This window comes from Gossypium hirsutum, chromosome A11 (genome assembly GCF_007990345.1).
Source record: "Gossypium hirsutum isolate 1008001.06 chromosome A11, Gossypium_hirsutum_v2.1, whole genome shotgun sequence".
In the NCBI taxonomy this organism is placed as follows: Eukaryota; Viridiplantae; Streptophyta; class Magnoliopsida; order Malvales; family Malvaceae; genus Gossypium; species Gossypium hirsutum.
Window position 1 is genome coordinate 62,727,499 of NC_053434.1, and position 9,294 is coordinate 62,736,792.

At 37.9% G+C, this 9,294-nt stretch overlaps 1 non-coding gene across 1 annotated transcript; it reads left to right on the forward strand.

Moving 5' to 3' along the window:
• The first annotated feature begins 9,188 nt into the window (after positions 1–9,188).
• Positions 9,189–9,294, forward strand: LOC121210636 (small nucleolar RNA R71). The gene has a single exon (XR_005905750.1). It is a non-coding gene; the product is annotated as a small nucleolar RNA R71 (small nucleolar RNA).

The following is a 9,294-nucleotide window of genomic DNA, read 5'->3' on the forward strand; positions in this document are numbered from 1 at the left end:
CTTGCATGAAATCAATCTCCACCACCTGTAAATGATATGATACACTAATTAAAAGGTCTTTGCATGGTTGTAATGGATTTTAGGTTACAGGTATGGATACAGGTTGAAGAACAGGGGTTAGAATCGAGATAATTTCAATATGTTACCCCACTATAGAAAAACTTAATCACTGAATCACAAACAAATAGCTAGAACTATTTTACATGAGTTTATGACAACTTTAGCTTGTTGAGTATTACACACACTTTTTTTTTAAGAACAAATCAAGTTAATACAATACAAAAATTATACTTCATGATTCAGTAACAAAAAAATGGTGAACATAGTGAGGTAACAATATTAAAGTTAATCTCGATAAAAAGGGGTCAAATTAAGTAAGAGGATTTTAACAATAATGGGTTAATGGGTTAATGACGAGGGTTAATCAATGAAAAAGGGTTAGTAGGCTCAACGGGGGTTCACTAAGGGTTTAATTATGTGGGAAGGCTTTTTATGGAGTAAGTGGGTTAAATCCTAAGTGCCTTTATCATCTCAGTATATCAAATCATACGTGTGATCTTGACATGTATAATCGAAGCAAGTTCTAGAATAATAGTTCAATATTGACACACTCAAACCACAAAAGAAGTGAGCAAGAAAGAAAGCTATATGCTCAAAAGGCTCAAAAATCTCACCAAAAATTTGGGTTTTTGATGTCATTCCTATATACTTAAGATTTCAAGATAATACCTCAATTCGGGAAAATAACCTAAAAATTTTAGTTCTCAAATTATCAACTTATCATGCTTGATTCTCTAATGTCCTATAATCAAATAATCATGCATAATTCCCTTGGTCTAACTCATGACATATCAATAATAATTATAAATCAATCAGAATTCATTCGATCAAGATTATGAGAACATCACTTAAACACAAGACCAAATTCTGGGATTTGAGAATAATGCAAAAAGTTAGGTTTCATGTTCACCCCCCACACTTAAGATGTAACACCCCTTACCCGTACCCGAGGCCGGGATAAGGTACGAGGCGTTACCGGAAAAACATACAAAAATTAAACTAAAATACAGGCCATAAAATTTCATTCATATTTCAAAATGTTCATTCACTTACACATAGTCCCTTATTTGAGTCTACGGAGCCCAAAACATACTTTAGAAAGGGTTCGGGACTAAACCGAGAACTTACGAAAATCTTGGAAATTTCATGCTTTAAGGCTCCACACGCCCGTGTCCCAAAGTCATGTTCCATACACGGCTGAGACACATGGTCGTGTCTCTGCCTGTGTGGAATATACCTAGGCTATTTTCCAAGCTTTGGTCAACCTTAATCGCTTACACACTTATACATTTATACCAAGATTATCATCTTACCAAATATCTTCAGCTTAATCATCAAGCATTCATATTTAAAGCTAGATCATATCTTTATAAAATACCACAATTCAATGTGCAGAATAACATGTTTGCCTGAAACATTTCAATTCAACTCCATACCCAACAAGCATTACATTGAGACTAGTCATATATATATACATATGTCATATCATTCTCTTTCTATTTTCTTATAAACACATATCATTTATTTCATTATATCAATATTTCATGTACCATAGTTTCCATGTATTCCACATATATTTATTTTCCTCCTCCTCCTCTCCATTCCACATCCTTAATGTATATAGCATTCTTGTAAGTACGATTTCACAATTTACTAATAAATGCTCGCATCAAACTGTCCACACAAGTCATAGTCACTTACTTATTTATAATTCGAGCTACAGAGCTCCAAATTAAGATCCGTAAATTTCGCCTAAAACTAGACTCACATATCTTTCCACAATAAAATTTTCATAATTTTTGGTTTAGCCAATTAGTACAGTTTATTCATTAAAATTTCCCCTATTTCACTTTCTGACAGTTCTGACCTCTCTTCACTAAAAATTAATTATCTCATAGTACAGAACTCAGATAATGTTCTTGTTGATTTATCTTGAAAACATACTCATTAGGGATTTTAAAAATATAAGTTTGAGCCTCTAATTATTTTTCTCCAAATTTTTGTGATTTTCCAAAATCAGAACAGGGGACCACGTAATCATTCTAAACCAGTCTCACTATAAATATCTCAAAATATAGAACTCTTTTGTTTGCTCTATTTCTTTTATATGAAAATAGACTCATTAATATTTAATTTTATATCTCATTCAGTCTCTGATTCAATTTCTACTATTTTTGTTGATTTTTCAAAATCACGTCACTACTACTGTCCAAAACAATTTTATTGCTAATTCACTCTTTCACACTTTCTTTGTATTAACCTTATTTTAACATACATATCACAAATCATTTTCACCACATTTCATACATCACAAGTATAGGCCCATGATCACAAGGTCACCATAAAATCATCCTCACGAATAACTTACTTGTTTATAACCTTACCACATCCCGGTCACTTAATGTACACATCATTCACATAACCAAGTTCCTGTACTTATTCATCACAAAACTCACAAAGCAATACATAGAGAGTCTCCCGTTGAACACTTCGGATCAATCCTCGATACTTGGTGGTTTCAGCACATAGCTCTACCCATCATATAGTTTGGCTCTCTTGTACACATGGTGAACACTTAGTACCACCCATGTGACCTAGCTAGTTTATCTCGTAGCTCTCTTGTCTACATGGTGTCCTTCACCTGGAATCACGCATACGACCTAGCTACATATATCCCGTAGCTCTCTTGTCTACATGGTGTACACATAGTATCACCCATGCGACCTAGCTACATCATAATGTCTTGTAGCTCTCTTGTACACATGATGTGCACTCAGCACCATACATGTGACCTAGCTACATACCATCTGTATCATCCAATCTTTCCAAAGGTTCAACCGGGATTTCTCTCTCTTTTCCAACAATTTCACCAATCAAGTAATTATCAACAAACATATTTCCAATATTATTATAAAATATCATAATACAAGTAAAATTGATGTATTACTTACATATAAACTTACATCTCATTTAATATCAAGGCAATAACATTAAATTACACATTGCCTTATTAAAAATCATATGAACTTACAATTTCCCATAATATCCATAATCATAGAAATCACATTTATGTATGATAATTCAATGCACTTCATGTACCATAGACATATTTTTAAATCAATTCATAAACTGGGCACCATAAACATTTAATTTAACATAATTCAATTAATTCACTAAATTTAACTTTCAAATATAAATTACAGCATTATTGCTGTATTATTATCACACCAACTTGCATACTTTCAACACCTCGGCAATCATAGTAAATATATCAATTTTACATTGAAACATGCATAAATTAATGCTTATTATACATATGAACTTACCTCGATACTAAAACGACCATTTTACCAACTTTCCCAATTTTTGATTTTTCTCTCATTCTAGGTTCAAATCTCGTTTTCCGGGATCTAAAACATCATATTTTACTTATTTAATTAATTTACTATTCAAAACAGTCCTTAACTCAAATTTTTGAAAAATTAAAATTTTGCCCCTAAACTTTTGCATATTTACACTTTTACCCCAAGGCTCGGGAATTAAACTTCATCCCTTATTCTTATGTTTTATGACATGCTGATCACTTTTCCCTTCTATGGAAACATCAAATTCTCACTCTAACATATACTTATGACTATTAGGTATTTTTATCGATTAAGCCCTTTTACTCATTTTCACTCGAAACCGAGTAGCACAAGTTGTCTAACATAATTTAAAACCTCATATTCTATCATAAAACATCAAAATAAACACATTTCACCTATGGGTATTTTTCCAAATATGAACCCTAGCTTAAATTATTGCTAGAATAAGCTTAATTGAATTACCAGGATTCTAAAAACGTAAAGAACTTGAAAAACGGGGTTAGAACGAACTTACTATTGAGCTTGGAAAGCTTGAAAAACCTAGCCATGGCTTCCCCCATACTAATTTCGGCCTCCATGAAAAAGATGAGTCAATTTTGGCTTTATTTTCCCTTTTTATTTCTTTTAATTACCAAATAACCAAAATGCCCTTCCTTACTAAACTTTCAAAAATTCCATCCATGTCCAATTTCTGTCCATAACTTAGAAATTGGTAAAATTTCTATTTAAGACCTCCTAACTAATATTTCAAAGCAATTTCATACTTGAAACTTCTAGAATGCAAGTTTTGCAACTTATTCAATTTAGTCCCTAACTTCAAATTGAGCACTTTATGCATAGAATTTCTTCACGAAATTTTCACACAATCATGCAATCATATCATAGACCTCAAAATAATCATAAAATAATTATTTCTATCTCAGATTTTGTGGTCCCGAAACCTCTGTTCCAATTAGACCCAATTTTTGGCTATTACATAAGATGTACATTGCTCTCAATGTACAAAGATAGACTATTCAACATAAAGAAAATCAATAGAGGGAAAAAGGTGAAACTCCCTGTTGGAAGGATGCGGAGCTTGATTCTGAGGATGGAGTGTTTGGGGAAAATGGTAGCGGCCACTGTTCTTGGCTAGATGAAGAAATTGGGTCGTTGAGCATGGCATTCGTTAGGTATTGTTCCCTATTTGTTTTCTCATTGCGTAAAATATTCCTAGCAGCCTTGCTTGGAAGTCTATAGAATCATGAAGAGCTTATTAAGAGTTGGTGTGGAAGAGAGTGTAGTGGAATTACTTGTTAGAAATACCAGAAAATGGAAAATAAAAATTTACTAACATAGTTATGTCTTTCAAAATAAGAAAATTGAAAAATCAAAAGAAAAAGAAAAATAAGAATAAAATAAATAAAATAAAATAAAAATAAGAATAAATAAAAATAAAATAGGAGGATTAAATGATCCTTATCGGTGGGGCCCTCAAGTGGTGGTGCTGGAATGGTAATGTGGAAGTGCTGGCACAGCTACCATATCATGGCCTACATATCATCCATCTGTCGGTCCCGTCACCGATCTCACTCATGGATCATCTCGAACTGCGTAGTACAGTACTGCTCGAAGTGGGCGAGTCGGTCAAAAAGATGTGCCATTGAAGCAGGTGCAGGAACTAGTCGTTCCCTAGGTGGCGCGGTCGAAGGCTCCTCATGCTATGGGGGAACATCATCAGGAATGTCCTCAAGATCCTCCTCGTCAATGGCATACGAGAGACGGTACTGAGGAGGATCGGTCCCACTTCGGCACTCGATCATCCGCATGTGTAACATAGTCGTAATTCCCTGTGGGGACATCTGACCTATTAGGGTAAGCGCTGATGACTGAGCCGCGGTGTTGAGGAGGCCGAAGTGTCTGGCAAGGTGTGTCACGTAGGGGCCGATGGAGATCACTCCCTTCCTATGCCGCTCGGTCTAATGGCGAATGGTGAAAGCAATGAAATTTGCCAAGTCGGTCGCGTGTGCATTCGCCATGTACCATAGATAGTAGGCGTCGTGGGTGTTGATGACGCCGGTGCTCTCTCTCCTCCCGGTCAATGTGTGAGCCAGTATGGCATAGAGATAGCGGAGGGAAGGGGGGAGAGCTGAGGCCTTCGAGTGGCTGGGGTCGTAGGTGGAAGAGAGTGGTGCCAAAGCCTTTCAGCACAAGGAGGGGGAGATGTGGATATTGTGTGGGAGTGTATTCATGTCCTCCTCCTCCATAAACTCATCGGTGTAAAGTCCCAGAGCAATTCCAAACTCTGGGACACTCATCGCACGAACTAGACCGCCTAATAGGAAGTGAATGGTACCTGGGTCGTCATTGTTCATCATCACCACCTGTAAATGAAAAGTAGAGCATAGTTCTAGAGTTAGCTCTAAATAAGTGGGCTCGGTAATAGCGAAGAACCATTCCCATGGGTCGGTGGATAGGAGGGCACGGATGGCATCAGCGAGCTAGACTTGCTCTACGACAGCCCAGTCGATACAGCGACCTGTGGTGATGGGTTGTGCGTTGAGTATCTGAAATATCTCCTCCTGCGAAGCTTGTGGAAATTCAAGGAACGGGTGCCGAACTTCGACTGTAGCATGTACCGAGGAAGAACCCGATCCCCTACGTCTTTTTGAGGAAGGGACCGCGACCTTCTTGCCCCTTGATGATGACATAATATACCTAAAAATACATGAGCATTGATAGAATCCATGATACATCAATAGTTAAGCAATAGGCCTAAAACCAGTATATGCTATTTAGTGTTTTAAATAAGTCAGATATAGAAAATTCTAAAGAAAATTCTGAACTTGTCTAAAATATATTTGTATTAGTAACAGTATCTATATAAAGCATGAAAAATACTAATGTAACAACACAAATTGGAAAAACAAGGTTAAGAAAGTGAACCAAGGGCTGTTGTAAGGCGGTGCACGGGCATGTGATGGCGAGCACGGGCGTGTGACGCGGAGAGGAAACTGTATGGTGGGAAAATGGAGGGTATATGGAGAGGAAAATTGGGATTAATGCAAGTGGAGTGACTTTGAGGGTGGTTTGGGGGTTGGGGAAGTGAGAATCTAGGGAATGGTGGCTGGAATAGGGAGTAGGGGTTGGGGGAGGGTGGATTTTGGCTAGGGTTTTGAAAAGAGGAAGAAGATGAACAGTGGTTTGTTTATATAGGGGAGGGGCACATGGCCTAGGGCCACGCCCGTGTGCTGCGAGGGTAGCCCGTGTTTTTTGAATTTTTTCAAATGTGGTCTTTCCCGGCTACTATCACAAGCCCGTGTGTCTTGGGCGTTGTTCGCTTCTACCGCACCCATGTGGTATAGAATCACGCCCGTGTATTGTTGTACACGGCTGAATGGCACGGGCGTGTCTCACACCCGTGTCAAAGAAACAGAATCGAGCCTTGTCCCTGGCACGCCCGTGGTTTTCTATCCCACGCCCGTGTTCTTCCTATCTAGTTCACCCACGGCCATGTCGCATGCCCGTGGGGATTTATCGCACCCCGTGTTTAGGGAAAATCATGTCTTGCTTCAACACGGCCGTCTCGCACGGCCGTGTCTCTTCCCCTGTTTGGCCACGGCTTCAGGCACGCCCGTGTGCCTGGCCGTGTGTGCTGAAAACTTTGCAATTCAAAGATAAAGTTAATGATTCGAAGTGCTAGAAATTAATTAAAAATAAATAAATCAAAATATGTTACTGCTCGAGTTGCCTCCCGATAAGTGCTTATTTATAGTCTAAGCTCGACTTACCTCTCCATTGATTTATCATGGTGGTTTAAGGAGTTCATACTCCTCGTTCCTGCTGTTAATCTTAAAATAAGGTTTTAATCGGGTGTTGTTTACCTTAAAAGTGCCGAACTTGGGATGACTCACCTCCACCGTACTGAATGGAAAAATACTGAGTACCGTAAGAGGGATTTCCTCATTCAGTGTGGTAGTGACAATGTGAGGATCGACGACATCTAGTAAGACTTTATCGCCTACCTTAAGTTGATTAGGAGAGGTATCGGGCTTGTTTTGGCGTAGTTTCGGTTTATCATGTGTTCTCGGTTTGTGTTCTCGCTATTCGTCTAGCTCCTCTATCCGTAGCCTTTGTTCTTCATGGACATCTTTGTTCTTTTCATGATAGTAGCGCACTGTCTCTGTTGTCTTGGTTTGAGAAGGTTCCTGCAAGGATGATTGAATATTAGTTTTATCATCAACAAGTTTTATAGCATTATCTTGAGTCTTAGGGGTTTTGACTGAGTCGCGTGCTTGGAGTGTTACTGCGTCGTCACCTGCACAAAGTGTTAGCTCCCCTATGCCTACATTAATAATGGTTCTGGCAGTTGCTAAAAAGGGTCGTCCTAAAATTAAAGGTACCTCATTATCCTCATCCATATCTAAGATGATAAAGTCTACTGGGTAAATAAATTTATCAATTTTAACGAGAACATCTTCAAAAATACCCTTAGGAAATCTAACTATTTTGTCAGCCAATTGTATGCTCATCCTAGTCTGTTTGGGTTTACCGAAACCTAGTCGTTTAAACATTTTATGCAGCATAACATTTATACTTATCCCTGGATCAGCTAAAGCATTATTCACAGATAAACTACCAATTATACAATGAATTGTAAAACTCCTTGGATCTTTTAATTTGTTAGGTAGCTCGTTATTTAGAATAGCTGAGCAGACTGCATTGAGTTCCACATGCGATGTAGCGTCTAATTTCCTTTTATTGTTCAAAAGTTGTTTTAAAAATTTTGCTAAATTGGGCATCTGCGAAAGAACTTCAATAAAGGGTAAGTTAATATGTAATTATTTTAAGAGTTTGACAAACTTACAAAATTATTCTTTTGTTCTGTCTTTCGTTATCGCTTTAGGATTTGGCACACGAGGTTCATGATTTGTACTTACCTGTTTGGGATCATTATCATTTACCTCTTTTTGTCCTTTGTTCATTGCGTTGTTTTGCTATATTTCTAGCTCGGGTATAACGAGTCTGTCCTTATTTTGAACGCTAATTGCATTGAGGTGTTCCCTCGGATTAGGTTCAGTATTACTTGGTAGGCTACCCTGTGGTCTTTTGGAGATTAGTTTGGACAGCTGGCCTATCTGAGTTTCGAGTCCTTGGATTGATGCTTGTTGATTCTTAAGTGCAGTCTCGGTATTTTGAAAATAGGTTTCTGACACCGAGATGAATTTAGAGAGCATCTCTTCAAGGTTCGACTTCTTCTCTTGTTGATAAGGTGGCTGTTGAAAACCCTGAGGATTTTGTGGCTTTTGATTCCTTTGACCTCCCCAGGAAAAATTTGGGTGGTTCCTCCAACCTACATTATAGGTATTACTGTATGGGTTATTTTGAGGTCTAAAGTTATTGTTACCCATATAGTTGACTTGTTCCTGTTCGGTTGTGGGATTGAAGGATTGATATTCTGTATGCACACCTCCTCTGCTTGATTCACACCTCATTACTGGATATACCTACGTAGAACCAAGAAAACTATCAATCTTTTTAGTGAGAAGTTCTACCTGATTAGAGAGCATGGTGACTGAATCGATGTTATAAATGCCGACTGTTTTTGTTGGGTTAGTCCTCATGACTTGCTACTGATAGTTTTTCAGTGACATCTCCTCTATGAATTCGTAGGCATCTTCCGGTGTTTTATTGTTGATGGTTCCGCCAACAGCTGCGTCAATCATTTGTCTTGTCGAGGGATTCACACCATTGTAGAACGTTTGAACTTGCAGCCATAGAGGTAACCCATGGTGAGGGTACCTTCTCAATAGATCCTTGTATCTCTCCCATGCATCGTAAAGTGTTTCTAAGTCCATCTGTACAAAAGAAGAGATATCATTGTGTAATT